Source organism: Sciurus carolinensis, chromosome 4 (genome assembly GCF_902686445.1).
Source record: "Sciurus carolinensis chromosome 4, mSciCar1.2, whole genome shotgun sequence".
NCBI classification, from domain to species: domain Eukaryota; kingdom Metazoa; phylum Chordata; class Mammalia; order Rodentia; family Sciuridae; genus Sciurus; species Sciurus carolinensis.
Genome location: NC_062216.1, coordinates 94,293,189 through 94,314,326, shown reverse-complemented (window position 1 = coordinate 94,314,326; position 21,138 = coordinate 94,293,189). Strand labels below are relative to the sequence as shown.

General features: G+C 33.7%; 1 protein-coding gene and 1 pseudogene across 1 annotated transcript in view; one reads left to right on the top strand and one right to left on the bottom strand.

Annotated features, from left to right (window-relative positions):
* Ccdc91 (coiled-coil domain containing 91) overlaps positions 1–21,138 on the bottom strand; it is a 363,605-nt gene that overhangs the window by 253,334 nt on the left and 89,133 nt on the right.
* LOC124982158 (ubiquitin-conjugating enzyme E2 D3-like) lies at positions 15,897–16,639 on the top strand (annotated as a pseudogene).

Here is a 21,138-nt window from a genome sequence, read left to right as displayed (position 1 = left end):
ATTTGGAGATTCACTATCTACAAAGTACTTACTTACATTCTTTCTGTTTGTGCTTCCAACAACCCAAATAAATGAGGCAGATAAAAATAAGTTCTAAAAAGAAAAAGATATTATGTTATCATATTTTAGACCAAGCCTAACTGATGTAGAGAGAAAAACAGCAAGAGACAAAGAAGACAAAGTAAGAATGAAAGAATGTTTTTCCTTTATCTGACCAGCCGACATAATATGCTTTATATAAAGAAAAATGAAATTTATAGCATCTCATCACATAATATTCTATAAATTCACCCAAAATATATAATGTACTAATATCTAGAAGGGTTTAGTGAATCAAAAAAATCATTCTAGAAATTTCAAACAGAAAAGAGCTTTAATGCAGGGCAACACATAGCTACAAATTCAATCAAAGAGATAGAGAGGACCAAAAGTTAAGGCAGGAAAGTGAGAACTGGGATCAGTACCTTTCAGATTTCTCTTTCACAGATGGACAGCAAAATAAGAAGTAGCAGCTATCACCCAGAGGCCAAGAAACTCATGGTTTAATTCAGTGCAATATTATTTAATAGGTATCATGTGGTAGGCCATGAGTCCTTACCTTCTCTAAGTAACAAATTCCTCTGAGAATCTAGAAAAAGCAATGAACTTCTCTTCCCAGGAAAGCCCAGGTGCTTTCATGTACACAAAACTCTATGCCTAACTTAAGGGCTTTCATAGATGCAATTATTAGTTTAATTAAAGAGGATAAAGAGGTAGTTTCCCTATCCTAAAGATTACATTCTAGTGAAGAGACATAAACATATTATAACATATAATAACAGAAATGGAATATTAAGTATAAGAACAAAAAAGGATTATATTCATCTTTATAAAAAGAAAGATCTAACAAAGGAATTGATCCTAAGATAGGCTTTCAAGATGGAGGAAAAGCAAGAAAAGGGGAAAATTAATAGTTAAATGGCACCATTTCAGTTATATATTCGATACATATTATCACCTTCAATTATATATGTGTATTTATATTTTCTTTTCACAATACCTCTTCTGAGCAGGTTAAGAAACAGGCACTTAAAGGGTTAATTGGCCAAGGTCAGTAACTTACACTGAAGCCAGGATTGGTCAGTAACTTACACTGAAGCCAGGATTCATGTCCAGCCTATATAATTCTTAATAGGATTTTTCAGGCAAAGGGAATAGTATATAAAAAGCAAGAGAGGGGCTGGGATCATGATTCAGTGGTAGAGTACTTGCCCAGCACCCGTGAGGCACTGAGTGCAATCCTCAGCACCACATATATAAATAAATAAAATTTTAAAAAATTAAATTAAATTTTAAAAAGCTAGAGTGTCATGAAACCACAAGACATATTTAAGGGAGCAGCAAGTACTGTACTTCAGTATAAAGCATACAAAAAGAATAAGGACATCACAGATGCCCCAGTCACTTAGCTATACCAAATAAAGACTTGAGGTTGGCTTATAGTTATGTGGCTCATGCTCCTAAGTGAACAATAATTTTATTAACTGAGAAAATAAATAAAAGAATAAGTGCAGGCTTGATCAATACAAGGGAAGAGATGTTGTCTTTTAGATATTGTTCACTTTAAAGTACACCTGGAACAAGTCATGGGGCAAGAGGAAGAAGGCAATTAATTGAAGATATCTGAAGTTCTAAAGAAAGAGTGAAGGCACAAATCTGGATCCACCAATTAAAATATATCATCAGAGTGAAACAATATAAGGATTCAGCACAAAACCCTAAAAATCAACTTTTAAGAAGATGGGGAAAGAAGACAAGTAAAGAAACCAAAATTCAAGATCAGAAAAGCAGGAAAGAACCAGAGTTATGTAGTGTCATAACCAATAACCTGAAGGAGATGGGCTAACAGCATAAAAAGTCACAGATAAAATAGTTACTAGGAAAAAAGAAGAATAGTCACTTCCAGATTTGTTTGGGAATAGGGAGATTGGAGAACTGAATAAGGAAGGCTCAACAGAGAAAGAGAAATTAAAACTTGGTCTTGAAGTAAGGGTGTGATTGCACATGGCAGAGATGAAGAACAGTATTCTAGTTGGGGAGAAGAAAGAGCTAGAACAAAGGACCAGAAGTAGGAAGACACTGGGAAAATGTGCAGGGAAGATCATGTAACCTGAGTTTTAATGAGATACCCATAGGTTCAGAGTGATAGTGAGTGATGTCTGTATACTCAGTCCATTACTAGATCATAGATCATAGTAATTCTGGAAAGCCACTGAAAAGAAATTTAGATTTTGAACATCTCTATATAAAGAAACCATGTAGAGAATGAATCAGAAGGCAAAGAAGCCAATGACGTTTGTGTTATAACATCCCAGATGAGATGTTATATAAAAATAAACTAGTTTAACTGCAGTGAAAACAAGAAAAAGGCTGATGCAAGAAATAGAAAAATATGATTAATAGTACTAAATAATGCAGTAATATTCAGCTTTTTTTGATTTTTAATAACAATGAATCAAGAGGCAATGTAATTTCAAAACAAAGCTAAAATAAAGATCATTTGACATATCTAAAACTGAATACCCTCATTAAAAAAATTTTAATTGAAGTAGTACCTATAGAACCTATGATAGGTATCAGGAAGTCCCTTTATGTTATTTATAAATATCTAAAATGTTCACTTAATATGAGAAAGGTGAGTTAATGTGAGCTAATGGCTTATTCTTATAAAAATACATTTAAACATAAGGCTTTTTCAGTTTCAAAACATTAATTAATTATTATGTCCACTTTATATGGTCTCACATAGAAATGTTAATATTACTTAACATACTTATACATGTATCAACTGTTAAGTTATGAACTTCTGAAATATGGCTTCAATTAGTCTTTAAGAAATGTGAGAGCAAATCTCTGAAACTTAATTTCCCATAAATCTTAGCAGTTAAGTAAAATATAATTATAAAATTAAAAGTCTAAAACAAAAAGTTGAAATTTCTCTAAATTACACATATAATAACTGTAAATAAACCTTTAAAATTATACATATAATTTTCAATAAACATAGAAAAGTTTATACTATGGATTCTATTACACCAGAATAGAATAACAGAGTGGAATAACAAAAAAGTCTCAACTAATATCTCCAATAGGCAAAACAATGTAGAGTTTTATAAATAGATTTGACCAGTTAAACTCTACATTTTCAAGCTTAGAAAAACACTGTTCTTTTATGAAAACTGAAATACATTTGCTCCAAGAACTTGAAAGTCTAATACAGACTCAAAAATGTAATAGCACTCGGCAATTTGAATAAGGCAAAAACTACAATCTGCCCATCAACCAAGCTCTTTACAATTTCCTGGACTTCATTAGAACTGTATAATATATAGAAGACAAACATGAAAATGTGAATAACTTTTGAGAAGTACACAATTCATGTAACTTATACTCGCCTCATTAAGGGAGAAAAAACAGCTAATTATTTTCAACATGTACTTATAAAGTATGATTGCCTATTTATTTCACTTTATTATAAGATATTCTATAAAAATACATCTCTGAAATTCAAATTTACATCTAATGAAATTCAAAATGACAAAATATTTAAACTAAACAAGACTATTATGACCAATAACAATGTCTATCTTAAAACAAAGTAAAAATCAAAAAAATAATAGCAACATATATATGTATGTAAATATATATATATATATAAAATATTCAATTACATAAAGTACCAAAGATTCTTTAAAATTATCTAGTTATGTAAATTTATCATTTGCATAGTTAATGCACATAAGAAAAAGTTAATTTCAATTCTAGCCATTTGACTTCATCATTTTTAATTAGGCATAGCACATGTTACAAAGATTACAACACTTGGTACACAAATGGCCTAGCAATAGAGACACTAAATATCAAAATCTAGCAAATAAAAGATACATATGCATTATTTTTCATAACAATATTTTTTCACTTTTGGCAAAATTAACTAAAAGCAGGCATCAACCAGAAGACTGCATAGATAGAGGCTTTTTTGTATTCTGCTTTAAGACTAAAAATTTTCTGCTTCAGAAGTAACAGAAGACTGTGTATCTGGCTAAAACCACCCATAGAAAGCAATTAGAAGTACAAAACAATACCAAAAATAGTTGTTCAGATAAGCTATTATCTGAAAACTGGTCAAAATAATAAGACATATCCAGGCAAAAACTAAGGAATTCCTAAGGGGAGATGAGAAAATTATGCCCTGAACATATTTGCCAAACTTTGTAAAGCTCAACTTGATTTTCAGGACCTCAGGGAACAAAAAAAAGTTCAGGACTTACTCAAGTGCCCTACCTCTTAAATAGGGGACTGCAAATAACTATATTCTCAATATAAAAGTGAACGAAAAATAATATACTAATCCTTGAAGACAAGAAGGAAAATGTCCTACATCTAACAGTGTAGGTCGACAATGGAAAGGAAGAAAAAGAAGAAGAGGAATAAAGAAAGGAAGAATGCAAGAGAAAGAAACAGATATTCTAAATGTGAACACACCTGGTAAAATGACCTCAAAACAGACAAAGTGGTAAAAGCAGAAAGGCAAGGGCAGAGGACAACAGAGGAGAGGAGAAGGAAGAAGGAAATGAGAAAGAGAAAACTGACATTATAAACTCAGTGGATAAATTTTACATCAGTTAAACACAATGGTGAATATTTAGCGGAATAAAAAATATATCTGAGAGTACTTAGATGGTATCACAGTCAGAGTGTGAAAATGTGAAAAAGAGTCATAGTATAGTTTTGAAAAAGTCTATTCAGAATCCCAGAAGGAGAGAGAAAATGAAACAAAACCAAGGCTGGTAGGCCTAATGCTGAGAATTTTCAGGAGTAGAGTAGTAGAACTTTTCATAATTTGTTGAGCTTCTTGAATCTATAGATCATTGGGTTTCTTGAATTCATAGGTTTAATCTGAACATTCATGAAGTCCAACAAATTCTAATCAAGGAAAAAAAATTCATACCTAGTATCATCGCAGTGAAACTACAAAATGCCAATTACAGGAAGAAAATTTTAAAGGGACCCAGAAAGAAAAGACTGCTTTCCTTCAAAGGAGCAATAATTAATGCAACAAAGTAGCTTCTCAACAACTATTATGGTTACCAGAGAACAGTGGAGTAGTGTCAGCATTGTGCAGAGAAAAGAAATGACTGTCAATCCAGAAACCTATGTCAAAGTAGCTTATAAGTACAATGATAAGAACTTCCAAACAAGTGTAATAATGCTAACAATAATAACAATGTCTTGTAGAGTTAAGTATGTTTTAAAAAGATACAGATATTGGTATTAAATATTATAATACTCTGAAGGCTCTCTTTTCACATTATTGATTATATCCTTTGCTGAGAAAAGTTTTTTAGTTTGAATCCATCCCATTTATTGATTCTTGTTTTGATTTCTCATGCTTTGGGAGTCTTGTTAAGGAAGTCTAGTCCTAAGCCAACATGATAAAGATTCAGGGCTACTTTTTCTTCTATTTGGCACAGGGTCTCTGCTCTAATTCCTAGGTCCTTGATCCATTTTGAGTTGAATTTTGTGCAGGGTGAGAGACAGAAGTTTAATTTCATTATACTGCATATGGATTTCCACTTTGCCAAGCACCATTTGTTGAACAGGTTATCTTTTCTCCATTGTATATTTTTGGCTCCTTTGTCTAGTATGAGGTGACTGTATTTATGTGGGTTTGTCTCTGTGTCTTCTATTCTGTACCATTGGTCTTCCTGCCAATACCACACTGTTTTTGTTACTATTGCTCTGTAGTATAGTTTGAGGTCTGGTACTGTGATACCTCCTGCTTCACTATTTCTGTTCAGGGTTGCTTTGGCTATTCGAGGTCTCTTGTTCTTCCAGATGAAGTTTATGATTGCTTTCTCTATTTCTATGAGGTACATCATTGGAATTTTAATTGGAATTGCATTGGATCTGTATAGCACTTCTGATAGAATGGCCATTTTGACAATATTAATTCTGCCTATCCAAGAACATGAGAGATCTTTCCATCTTCTAAGGTTTTCTTCAATTTCTTTCTTTAGTGTTCTGTAGTTTTTACTGTAGAGGTCTTTTACCTATTTTGTTACATGGAAACTAATCCAAGTTTTTTTTTTGTTTTTTTTTTTTTTTTTTTGAGGTTATTGTGAATTGAGTGGTTTTCCTGATTTCTCCTTCAGAGGATTCATCATTTATGAACAGAAAAGCATTAAATTTATGCATATTGATTTTATATCCTGCTACTTTGCTGAATTCATTTACTTACAGAGTGGGAGAAAATCTTTTTCATACTCACTTCAGATAGAGCACTTATTTCCAAAATTTATAAAAAACTTACAAAACTTTACACCAAAAATACAAAGAACCCAATCAATAAATGAGCCAAGGAACTGGGTAGAAACTTCACAGAAGAAGATATATAGGCAATTAATAAATATACAAAAAAGTGTTCGAAATCTCTAGTAATTAGAGAAATGCAAATTAAAACAACTCTAAGATTTCATCTTACTCCAATTATAATGGCTATTATCAAGAAAACAAGCAATAACAGATGTTGGCATGGATGTGGGGAAAAAGGCACACTTGTACATTGCTGATGGAGTTGCATTTAATTGGTGTAATCACTCTGGAAAGCAGTATGGAGATTCCTCAGAAAGCTTTTGACCCAGTTATCCCTTGGTTTACACCCAAAGGACTTAAAATCAGCATACTACAGTGATGCAGCCACATCAATGTTCATAGCAGCTCAATTCACAATAGCTAGATTGTGGAATCAACCTAGATACCCTTCAACAGATGAATGGATAAAGAAACTGTGATATATACACACACACACACACACACACACACACACACACACACAATGGAATATTATTCAGCCATAAAGAAGAATAATAATATTATGGCATTTGCAGATAAATTGATGGAATTGGGGAATATCATGCTAAGTGAAATAGGCCAATCCCAAAAATCAAAAGGTCGAATGTTTTCTCTGATAAGTGGATGATGATACACAATGGGGATGGGGGGTGGAGAGTAAGAGAAGAGTGGAGGAACTTTAGAGGGAAATTAGAGGGAGGAGGGGGTATGAAAGATGGTGGAATAAGACAGAAAAAAAATATTATATACCCACATAAAATCTTTGTATCATATATATCCACATATAAATGTGTGTATATATATGCATGTATATGTGTGTATATATAGTATATATATTATCTATATATATCAAATAATAATAGCATAATAATGAGAGGAAATTAATGAACTTCAAAGATACTCAAATGACAAATGACTCGTTTGCTTTAGGATTGTTTGTCTCAGTGTTGGGGACAAAATCCAGGACTTCATGGATGACAAGTAAGCATTCTACCACTGAGCCACATCACCTTGTTAAAATTTCTAGGAAAACCACCAAAAGAAGAGGAGCAAAATACATTTAAAGTAGTACAGCAGGGGCAAAAGGAAATGAAAAATTCAATTCAAAAAGATAAAGAAACATAAAATGGCAATACAGAAAGTCAAAATTAAGATCATAAAAAATATATATATAAATATGCATTTTATCAGATATATATGTATATATACACACATATTTTATTACATTAAAATATAAATGAACCAAATACTTCAATTCAAAGACAATAAATACCAGATTAGACAAACAATATCTACCTTTACACTTTTTAAAAAACATAAAGAGATTGAAAAACACAAGAATGGAAAAAGAAATACTGGTTGAATTCTAACCAAAACAGAACTACTGTATTTGTTATCAGATAAAATGGCTTTGAAGGAAAAAAAAAATCTAGAGAGCTAATGATAAAAAGTTCAATATACCAAAGAGATATCCCAAATACAAATGCACCTAGTAACATAATCTCAAAATACAAAGTGAAAAGTTACAGAAATTTAACTACACACAAAATTGTCAGGATGTAGTTAAAGTAGTAATCGGAGAGAAATGATAGCCTTGAATGTGTGATTATGTGACTGGCATAACTCTACATCACATACAAGCAGAAGACTGAGAAGTTACTCCATTTATGTACGACGTGTCAAAATGCATTGTCATGTATAAATAAATAGAACAAATAAAAACTATTTAAAAATTAAGGAGATAAGTAGGAAATTTTTTTTTGCCATGTATGCTTTATTATGGTAAATTATTTTTTTTGTTATCTTTTTTTATTATTATTATTATTTTTTTAATTGTATACAAATGGGATACATGTTGTTTATTTGTACATAGAGTCAAGGCATACCATTTGTGTAACCATACATTTACATAGGGCAATGATGTTTATTTTTTTTCCCTTCCCCCCCACCCCTCCCACCCCTCTTTTCCCTCTATACAGTCCTTCTTTCCTTCATTCTTACCGCTCTCCTTATCCCTAACCCTAAACCTAACCCTAAACCTAATGCTAACCCCTCCCACCCCCCATTATATGTCCTCATCCGCTTATCAGCGAGATCATTTGTCCTTTAGTTTTTTGAGATTGGCTTATCTCACTTAGCATGATATTCTCCAATTTCGTCCATTTGCCTACAAATGCCATAATTTTATCATTCTTCATTGTGGAGTAATATTCCATTGTATAAATATGCCACAGTTTCTTTATCCACTCATCAACTGAAGGGCATCTAGGTTGGTTCCACAATCTGGCTATGGTGAATTGAGCAGCAATGAACATTGATGTGGCTGTATCTCTGTAGTATGCTGATTTTAAGTCCTTTGGGTATAGGCCAAGGAGTGGGATAGCTGGGTCAAATTTTTTAAAATTAGGAAAAACAAAAGGATAAACCCAAGAAAATAGAGCAAAGAAAAAACATAAAAAAGAAATGAGTAAATCAGGAAATAACTATAAAATTAAGAGACGATCAACACTGACAAAATTAATACTTAGAAAAAAAGATGTTCTGTCTCCCCTTCTGACTCCGCTGCACAACTGTCGGGAAAGCCCTGCCTCCCTAAACACTACAGGTCTTTGCTCTGCTGACCCACACTTGGACTTAAAAACCTTCCAGGAATGTAGTTTTCACCTCACCCTTTCTGTACCCTTATTATTAGTTACCGTATACCCACCCTTGAAAGTATATCCTAGGTATTAAACCCCTATCTCTTACCCTGCACAAAACTCAACTCAAAATGGATCAAGGACCTTGGAATCAGACCAGAGACCCTGCACCTAATAGAAGAAAAAATAGGTCCAAATCTTCATCATGTCAGCTTAGGACCAGACTTTTTTAACAAAACTCCCAAAGCACAAGAAATAAAAGCAGGAATCAATAAGTAGGATAGAGTCAAACTAAAAAGCTTTTTCTCAGCAAAGGGAACTATGAGCAATGTGAAGAAAGAGTCTACAGAGTGGGAGAAAATCTGCCACACGCACCTCAGCGCACTAATCTCCAGAATTTATAAAGAACTCAAAAAAATTTACACCAAGATTACAAATAACCCAGTCAATATGGACTAAGGGAATGAGCAGGCACTTCACAGAAGATCTACAAGCAGTCAACAGATATTTGAAAAAATGTTCAACATCTCCAGTAATAAGAGAAATGCAAATCAAAACTACCCTAAGATTTCATCTCACTTAGAATGTCTATTATCAAGAATACAAGCAACAATAGGTGTTGGTCTGGATGTAGAGAAAAAGGTATCCTCATATATTGCTGGTGGGGTTGCAAATTGGTACAGTCACTCTGGAAAGCAGTATGGAGATTCCTTAGAAAACTTGGAATGGACCCACCATTTGACCCAGCTATCCCACTCCTTGGCCTATACCCAAAGGGCTTAAAATCAGCAAAGTACAGTGATGCAGCTACATCAATGTTCATAGCAGCTCAATTCACAATAGCCAGATTGTGGAACCAACCTAAATGCCCTTCAACAGATGAATAGATAAAGAAACTGTGGTATATATACATAATGGAATATTACTCAGTCATAAAGAAGAGTAAAATTATGGCATTTGCAGGTAAATGGATGCTGTTGGAGAATATCATGCTAAGTGAAATAAGCCAAGCCCAAAATACCAAAGGCCAAATGATTTGTCTGATAAGTGGATGATGAAACATAATGGGGGAGCGGGGGGAGGCAAGAATGGAGGAAGGATAGATTGTGTAGAGGAAAATGAGGGGTGGGGAGGTGGCAGTGGGAAGAAAAGATAACAGAATGAGACAAAGATCAGAATGTACATGTATGATTACACAAATGGTGTGACTCTACTTAGTGTACAACCAGAGAAACGAAAGTTGTACCCCATTTGTGTACAATGAATCTAAATTTTAAAAAAATTAAAATTAAAAAAAATAAATAAAGTATACAGGAAAAAAATATATCCTAGTTATAATTCCATAACAACTTATGTATCTTTGTTCAATTTCACTGTCTTACTAGCTGGTAAGCTCCAAGAAGGCAGATCCCATGTCTGTCTTGTTTGTTCCCTCCTATGGTTGGTATACAATAAATATTTATAGGATAGGGGTTGAAAAACCAACCAAGAAAAAGTGGAAAGTAACTAGTTTCAGTCCCTAATTTCAAACAGACTCATAACCAGTGAAGATTCTAACTTTAAAAAGATGAGGAGAAATAAAATCCACAAATTTCTTCAAATATACTCCATCAAATATTTGTTTTAGATCATTAAGACCAAGGGCTTAAAGTTCTTAAAAACTGATCCTTTAGGAACATAAAGATACCACCAAAGATTTCCTTTAAATTAAAAAGATTAGCATTGTGTTCATATAATTTTAAGGGAATAGCTAGAGAAGAAAACTAACAATTGATTTTGTTTGCTGAAGGGTTTGTTAAATAACCAAACTGTGTCTGTAATATTTGAGTACATACAGTGTTCTGACAATTTTATGATCAAATGAATTAAAACTTCCTCCCATAAGGTAAGTACTTTTTACCCACTTTTCTGTAACAGACTTAACAGATAGGAAATGATCAAAACTTCAAGTCTTATGCATAAAAATTTTCTATAGGATTGAATTGAGGCGAAATGTTCACTATTTATTCACAGTTCTAGAATATATCCCTAAACATCTTTCTATTGTAATTTTTCAGTGCATTAAGCAGCGTCTCTGTAATTTAAACTAAATTTACATGGTAAGGTCCATTAGATAAAACAATCTGCCTGAGGGGATCTGCAATAAAACTAGCCTTTATTATATTCACTCAAAAAAATCAAAAGTTTTTAAAATTTAGTTTAAAAGAAGGAAAAATTTTTAAAGATATTTTTAGTTGTAAATGGACACAATACCTTTATTTTGTTTATTTAGTATTTTCATGTGGTGCTAGGGGTGGAACCCAGTGCCTCAGAGGTGCTAGGCAAGCACTCTACCACTGAGCCACAACCCCAGCTCATAAATGAAGGAAATTTTCACAATTAAATCATTTAAAATGATTATTTCTTCACCTCAGCAATGCTTTAATAAGCAAGAGAAATTTATTATTTACTAGCTGAAATCAAGAGAATCATGTAAATTTATGCAAAAATCAGAAATGGAATTTAAAAAGACTTTGATTAGACACAACAGCAATGCCCAAATCAAGCAGGATTTTATAACTACAATTACTTTTTGTGATTTATTCAGAAGAGCATCCTATTAATAGCTACAAAGTTGTAGTACTCAATGAAAAGCCTACAAAAAATATTCATGGGAATATCATTCAATAGGTCAAAATTAAAATCTTAAAAATCATAATTAAATGTATTTGGATATGTTGGAGTCCACAAAAATGAAAATTAAAAAAATCTCAAACACTTCTAAACCTTAAAATCAAATGTCAAACAAACAGTCAATATTTGATGATCACTGTGTCCCAGCTCTGTGGGTGCCTCTAAGAGAAACAGGGGAGATAGGCAGAGAGGATGCAGGAAAAAAGCTGCCGAAGTCATCTGGAAAAGACACAAAGGTGGCCTTCTCAGTAGTAGCCAGGGAAGTGGAGAAAAGCAAAAAGATTCCTGTGTTTGGATGAACTTAGAATTCACAATTAATTTGCTAATGGGTGGCATATTTTCAGTTGTTTCTTTAATCTGTATATATTTTTCCTCTCACCTATCTGTATCCCTGAATTCTCTCTCTCACTTCTCTCATGCTAACAGCCAACCTCTATTAATTCCTCCTTCCCTCTTACTATAAATTTTTACCTCTATCTTCTCTCCTTCTCCCTCATAAACATCACATCCTACACTACTTCTATTCCCTCTCTGTCCATCATTTGAAATGGTAAATCCTTTTAGCAAACTTACTGTTTATATTGTAGACAATAATTGAACACATCATTTCTGTTTATTGCAACAAAACTGTAGAAGTAGTAATAGAAGCTATTCGGTTTAAGGTTGTATATTGTTTGCATTGGGTGCTGTAAACATTGGTCTCCCCCTTAAAAGTGAGATACTGGAAGCCTTCAGGAACACTATAAAACTATAGGGTAGAAACTGTACCCTAGGTGGGAAGACGACACAAACAATATGAAAAACCAAGGGAACAAAGCACCTCAATCAAAACAAGATATTCCAACAACCCAATCCATAGACAACAAAGTAAAAGAAATGTCAGAAACAGAGCTTAGACGGTACATACTGATCTTCAAAATAAAGGATGGTAACGGAGAGAAAATACAGGAAGTGAAAGGTCACTTCAATAAAGAGGCAGAGACTATAAAAAGGAACCAAGCAGAAATCCTTGAAATGAAGGAAACAATAAACCAAATTAAAAATTCAATGGAAAGTATCACCAACAGACTAGACCACTTGAAAGACAGAACCTAAGGCAATGAAGACAAAATATGTACTGTTAAAAAGTAAAGTTGACCGTACAGAGAAGAAACCATGAATAGAACTTCCAAGATATATTGGAAAACATGAAAAGACAAAATTTAAGATTTATCAGAATACACAAAAGCATGGAGATACAAATCAAAAGAATGTACAATCTTTTCAATGACATAATATCAGACAATTTTCCAAATCTAATGAATGAAATGGAAAATCAATTAGGGTACAGGATCCCAAATGTACAAAAAATGAGAAGAACCACACCAGGGAACATTATAATAAAAATGACTAACATACAGAACAAGGATAAGAATTTTGAAAGCTTCGAGAGAAAAAAATCAAATTACATACAGGGGAAACCAATTTGGATCTCTGCTGGTTTCTCAACCCAGACCCTCATTGCCAGGAGATCCTGGAATAACATATATCAACCTCTGAAAGAAAATGGATGCCAACAAGGAATTTTATATCCAGCAAAACTAAGCCTCGGACTTAAAGAAGAAATAAAAACCTTCCATGAGAAACAAAAGTTAAAAGAATTCACAAATAGAAAGCCTGAACTACAGAACATTCTCACCAAAATATTCCATGAGGAGGAAATGAAAACCAGCAAAGGGAGAAACAACACTACAGGAAAAGACAAAGAAGAAACTAAGTCAAGTTAAAAACCAAAAATAAACCAAAATGATAGGGAATAAAATCATCTCTCAATAATAACACTGAATGTTAATGGCCTACACTCATCAATCAAAAGACATAGAATGACAGATTGGATTTTTCAAAAAAAGACCCAACAATATGCTTTCTTCAAGAGACTCACCTCCTAGGAAAAGACATCCACAGACTGAAGGTGAAAAGTTAGGAAAAAACAGGTCACTCACATGGACTGCATAAATAAGCAGAGGTTTCCATCTTCGTATCAGATAAAGTGGACTTCAAACCAAAGTTAGTCAGAAGGGATAAAGAAGAACATTTCATACTCCTTAAAGGAATCATATATCAACAAGACATAACAATTGTAAATATATATGCCCCAAACAATGGAGCATTGAAATCCTTTTCAATTTCAAGAATCAAATAGACCACAATACAATAATATTGGGTGACTTTAACACACCTCTCTCTTCATTGGATAGAGCTTCAAAACAAAGGTTAAATGAAGAAACTATAGAACTAAATAATACAATTAATGATTTAGACTTAACAGAAATATATAGAGCATTTCATCCATCATTGAGCAAATACACTTTCTTCTCAGCAGCAAATGGATCTCTCCTTAACACAGATCATATGTTATGCCACCAAGCAACTCTTAACAAAAAGAAAAAAATACAAAATACTACCCTGCATTCTAGCAGATCATAATGGAATGAAACTAGAAATCAACAATAAAATAAAAAACAGAAGTTATTCCAACACCTGAAGACTAAATAATATGTTACTGAATGATGAATTGATAGCAGAAGAAATCATGGAGGAAATAAAAATATACTTAGAGATAAATGAGAACACCAATATAACATTAAAATCTCTTAAGACACTATGAAGGCAGTGCTAAGGAAAGTTAGCACTGAAGGAAAGTTCATTGTATTCAGATCACTCATTAAAAGGATAAAAAGTCAACAAATAAATGACCTAATATTACATCTCAAAACCCTAGAAAAAGAAGAAGAAATCAACACCAAAAGTAGCAGAAGACAGGACATAATTAAAATCACAGTTGAAATCAATGAAATTCAAAGAAACAATTCAAAAAATTGACAAAACGAAAAGTTGGTTCTTTGAAAAACTAAATAAAACTGATAAACTCTTAGCTACACTAACAGAGAGAGAAAATTTATGATTAATAAGAAAGTCAAATTACTAAAATTTCTGATTAATAAGGAAATATCACAATAGGTGCTACTGAAATACAGAAGATAATTAGAAACTATTTTGAGAATTTATACTCCAATAAAATAGAAAATCTCAAAGACCAAACAGAATCAAGAAGATAGACACAATCTAAACCGTCAATTTCAAGCAATGAAATAGAAGACACCATCAAAAGTCTATCAACCAAGAACAGTCTAGGACCAGATGAATTCTCAGTCAAGTTCTACAAGACCTTCAAAGAAGAATTAACACCAATACTCCTCAAATTATTCCATGAAATAGGAAAGGAGGGAACTAATCCAAACTCATTCTATGGGACTAGTGTCACTCCAATACCCAAACACAAAAAGACACATCATGGAAAGAAGACTTCAGACCAATATCCTGGATGAACATAGATACAAAACTTCTCAATAAGGCTCTGGCAAATTTCATACAAAAACATTAAAAAGATAGTGTACCACAATGAAGTGGGGTTCAAGGTTGGTTCTCCATAGGGAAATCAATTAATATAACTCATCACATGGAGAGACTTAAGGACAAGAATCATATGATCATCGCAATAGATGCAGAAAAAGCATTTGACAAAACACAGCACCTCTTCATGTTCAAAACACTAGAAAAACTAGGGATGGGAGGAACATACCTTAACATTGTAAAAGGTATCTATGCTAAGCCCACAGCCAACATCATTCTAAATGGAGACATTGAAATCATTCCCTCTAAAGTCTGGAACAAGACAAGGATGCCCTCTTTCACCACTTCTATTCAACATAATCCTTGAAACTCTAGTCAGAACAATCAGACAGGGGAAAGAAATTAAAGGGATATGAATAGGAAAAGCAGAACTCAAACTATCACTATTTGCCGATAACATGATTCTGTATTTAGAAGATACCAAAAAATTCCACCAGAAAACTTCTAGAACTAATAAGATTTCAGCAAAGTAGCAGGATATAAAATTAATATCCATAAGTAAAATGCATTTCTATACATCAGTGATGAATCCACACCAAGACAAATTAGGAAAACTACCTCATTCACAATAGCCTCAAAAAATAAAATAAAATAAAATACTTGGGACTCAATCTAACAAAAGGGGTAAAAGATCTCTACAATGAAAAATACAGAACACTAAAGAAAGAAATTGAAGAAAATCTTACAAGATGGAAAGATCTCCCATGCTCTTGGATAGGCAGAATTAATATTGTCAAAATGGCCATACTGGCATCTGGCAGTAGTTCCGTCACAGCAGACATCCTGTGGCTGTGTCATGTGCCTGACCCCATAAGGCCAGGGAGGCACCAGCTGCAGTGCAGTGGGGAGGCTGAGGCGCAGCTTTGAGGGAGGCCCTGGCCATTCTGCGCCTGTGTCTGGCACAGCCAGTGTGAAACGAAGAGACAATCCTTCCCTGCCACCAGGATAATCAAGTGTTTTGGCCGGGCCTTTAAGTACATACAGAGATAGTGAGGAGCCAGACGAAAAGCACAGACTGTGGCGCTGAAACAGATTAATAAGGAACTTAGTGATTTGTCTCGTGACCCTCCAGCACAATGTTCTGCAGGTCCAGTTGGGGATGATAAGTTTCACTGGCAAGCCACAATTATGGGACCAAATGACAGCCCGTATCAAGGTGGTATATTCTTTTTGGCAATTCATTTTCCTACAAACCCCTTCAAACCACCTAAGGTTGCATTTACAACAAGAATTTATCATCCTAATATTAACAGTAATGGCAGCATTTGTCTCAATAAGATCACAATGATCTCCTGCTTTAACTATTTCTAAAATTCTTTTATCCATTTGTTCACTGCTATGTGATCCAAACCCAGATGACCCTTTAGTGCCAGAGATTGCATGGATCTATAAAACAGACAGATAAGTACAACAGAATATCTCAGGAATGGACTCAGAAGTCTGCAAGAATGCCATATGATGCTACCTTAAAGTCAGAATAGCCTGCATTGTAGATGGAATAAACTAAAGTACTGATCCTTTTTTCATTTTCCTCTCCAGCTGCTCCCCTATCACACCTCATCTTTTTTAATTTCATTTTTGTTTACCTCCATCCATTCATTCACATGCTCATCTGAGAAGACTTAAGTCTTTCCAGCTTTGGACAATAACAGTTTTTAGAAACTGTAAAGTTACAAGAGAACAGTTGCCCAAGATTCAGAATTTTTTCAAAAAATGGAGCATGTGTATTATGTGGTCAGTGTCTTCACTCTAACTTGGTTATGAGATTACACCATTCCTCCCTACTCTATCATGCTGAAGAAATCATCTGAGGGGGAAGGAGATGGATGCTCGTATCACATCAAAGGAAGTAGCATTATTCTAGAAGCATCAATTTTGTTTAAACCTTTCACTGTTAAGAGACTTGAGGTTACATGATAAGCTTTATGCTATAACTGATGTGGCTGGAAAATTGGTATTGAATTTATAGCACCAGCAGAATAGAAAATGTGAGGTATTTTATACATGTCCAGAAAGGAATGCCCTGTTCTTGTTCTACAGAGAATGGAAATCAGAAGTCAAACACCCTTTGTATTCCAAAGTAGGGTCTCAAAACATTTTGTAATTTTCATTTAAATTGTTAGGAGGCTTAGAGCTATTAGTTAATCCATTTTCCAATACACTGTTTAATATAGCACTGAATAAATGATACAAGTTGTCAATGGATGAGTGATCAACTAATAGCTCTGCTAGTAATTGATTTATTTTCTTCAATAAAGTTGCATAAACCAATGAGTTAGCTGCCTGGATTAATCAGTATGGGAAACAATCTTTTGTAAATGCAAAGTTGTTTTTGTATATACTGTTGGGATTTGCTTCATGGTTTGACAACAAATGATGATGTAAAGTTCAAAAGTGTGAATATTTTGCCATGTTCAGTTAAAGTGCACAATCTGTTACAGGATGACACGTTGCTTGACCTGATTTATGAAGAATTAATAAGCTCTTCAAATAGAGTAGTTTTAATATGCTGCTCATGGTACTGGCAGTCCTGGAGTTCAAAAATAGACTTGGAACCCAGCAGTTTTGAAACATGTATATGGAGTTTAAGAAATTTATTTTCCAGGTGCATCACCCTTCTAACTAAACTTACTCTTCACTGTATACACTTGACAGCTGGAAAAAAAAAAAAAAAAACCATGGAAGTAATAATGGGTTAAAATTTACAAAATAAAGTACTGTTTTGGTGTGGGAGTTGTCATGAAGCTGTGTTGAAGTGACTTAACTATATGGGATATTGAGTATCCATTGAAATGAATTTGTTCAGCCATTTACATTAATGAACATTTAAATGCAACAAATATCATTTCAGATGACCTAACATGAATGAATAAAAGGCAATGCTATTGGGGAAAAAACATGGCCATATTACCAAAAGTGATATACAGATTTAATGCAATTCTTATTAAAATCCCAATGACATTCTTCACAGAACTACAAAAAGCAATCATGAAATTCATCTGCAAAAATATGAGACCCAGAATAGCCAAAGCAATGCTTAGAAAGAAGAGTGAAGCAGGAGACATCACACTACCAGACCTTAAACTACATTACAGAGCAATAGTAACAAAATGGCATGGTATTTTCACCAAAATAGACATGTAGATCAATGGTACAGAATAGAAGACACAGAGACAAACCCATAAAAATACAATTATCTCTACTAGACAAAGGTGCCAAAAATATACACTGGAGAAAAGATAGCCTGTTCAACAAAGGGTGCTGGGAAAACTGGAAATCCATGTGTAGCAGAATGAAATTAAACCTCTATCTCTCAGCCTGCATAAAAATCAATCAAAGTGGATCAAAGACGTAGGCACTAGACTAGAGACCCTGCACCTAACAGAAGAAAAAGTAGGTCTGAATCTTCACTGTGTCAGCTCAGGACCTGACTTCCTCGATAAGATGCCTAAAGCACAATAAGTAAAATTAAGAATCGATAAATGAGATGAATTCAATCTAAAGAGCTTCTTCACAGGAAAAAAACAATCAATGGTAATGTGAAGAGAAAGCCTACAGAATGGGGGAAAATCTTTATCACACTCAATTCAGATAGAATATTAATTTCCAGGATATATAAAGAACTCAAAAAACTTAACACCAAATAAACAAATAATCCAATCAACAAATGGGCTAAGAAACTGAATAGTCACTTCACAGAAGAAATACAATCAATCAACAAATATATGAAAAAATGTTCAGCATCTCTAGCAATTAGAGAAATGCAAATCAAAAGTACTCTAAGATTTCATCTCACTCCAGTCAGAATGGAAATTATCAAGAATACAAGCAATAATAGTATTGGTGAAGATGTAGGGAAAAGGTTCACTCATACATTGCTGGTTGTACTGCAGATTGGTGCAACCACTATGGAAAGCAGTATGGAGATTCCTTAGAAAACCTGGAATGGAACTACCATTTAACCCAGCTATCCCACTCCTCGGTTTATACCCAAAGGACTTAAAATCAGCATACTAGAGTGATATAGCCACATAAATGTTTACAGCAACTTAATTCACAATAGCTAAACTATGGAACTAACCTGGTTGGTTCAACCAATGAATGGATAAAGAAAATGTAGTACATACACACAGTGGAATATTACTCAGCCTTAAAGAAGAATGAAATTATGGCATTTGCATGTAAATGAATGGAAGCTGGAGAATATCATGCAGAGCATAATAAGCCAAACCCAAAAAACCAAAGGCCAAATGTTTTCTCTGATAAGCGGAAGCTGATCCATAATGGCGGCAGGTGGGGGCGATAGGGAACAACGAAGGAACTTTGTGTTGTTCAGAGAGAACAGAGGGGAAGGGGTGTGGGGATGGGAAGGATGGTGGAATGAAATGGACATTGTTACCCTATAAACACGTATGATTACACTACTGGTGTTACTCTGTACCATGTACAGTCAGACAAGTTGTGCTCCATAAGTGTACAATGTGTCAAAATGCATTCTACTGTCATGTATAACTAATCAGAACAAATTTAAAAAGAAAAAAAAAAAGAAATTAGGATGAATGTAACATGTACAATGCCTGGAAGTCAGTAGGCACCCAATAAATGTCAGTTATATTTCCACAAAAGAAAAAACTAGGCACCATGATTCATGATTCACCCAGTAGAAGCTACTCATATTACAGACAACTGTAACCAGAAAATAAATAAATAATAGACACAGAACTCAAAATCTTGAAGAATACTTATATATCATCTAGTCTTTCAATCAACAGAAGATTGATTGAATTACCTAGATTTAAGTACCTAGATTTCAGATAAGTTAGAGTTAGGTCAACAACATAGCCAGAACTTTTCAATGTGACTCTAAAGCACACTGTAACAAACATCATAACAAATATCACTTATATATTCTCCATTATATACATTAATGAAGACAAATGGCACAAATAACTGAAAACCCACATGAAGACTAATACTTACATGTTTAGTAATAACTCAGAACTCTATGGAAGCTATAATCTTAGGTATCATTAAAAGAACCTGCCCCCAGAATAAAAGAAGATAAGTCAAAAACCTGGGAGGTAAGCAGAAATATAGGAAGTAGCAAAAGGAAGCTATATGGAAGTCTTCTCTTCAAATAATCTGTGTAAAAATACTATGAAATTATACTACAATGGAATCGAGTTTATGTCCAGACAAAATGTCTAATAAATAAATATAAAGCAAACAAGACGGAAACTTTTTAACCATTATCCATATTGCCTATTATAATGTAGTTATGTGAATATGTAATGAGTCACCTTCAAATTTTACCTCAAATATAGGCCAGACCAATGCATTTGGTTAATGTTTATTATTTCTATTGCAAATCACAGATAAATCTGAAGAAAAATATTCGAACAATTCCTCCTCAAACAAAAATTTGTAGACTCAGGTTCTGAGCTCTCATAGATGTGTAACACAGATTCTACTGGAAAAACAGGGTTAGCAAGGAGAGTAATGGGATATTAATAAAATGACCGATTTGTTGTCCTAGGTTTTCCTGGCCAGGAGAATGGAGAATGGAAAAACTGAACCATGAAATCAAAAAGGCATCTGTCTTCCAGGTTTCTCTCTGCCAATGTCTTAAGAAAAATGTTTGAACTTTCCTGTTGGCTTTGTATGCAAATAGCTCCAGATGCAAAATGAACCACATCTAAGTTATTTGGTTCAACATCTGCTGGTCCAATTCCCATTATTCCTTCTAAAGGGTCGGCTTGTGACAGTTCAGTTTGCCCTCTTTATAAGCTGTTTTGAAGGAGCTAATTTGGATTAAAGTATCTATCTGGACCACTTGTTTTTCCCTTTGATGGTCAATGAATTCTACTGTGGTCTATGTAGTTCTACAAGAACTGAGAAGCATTATTGGAAAGGACAGTATTCAAGGTTTTGCCTCCCACCTCGCCTTCTAGACAATTTATATTTATTCAGTTAAAAGTAA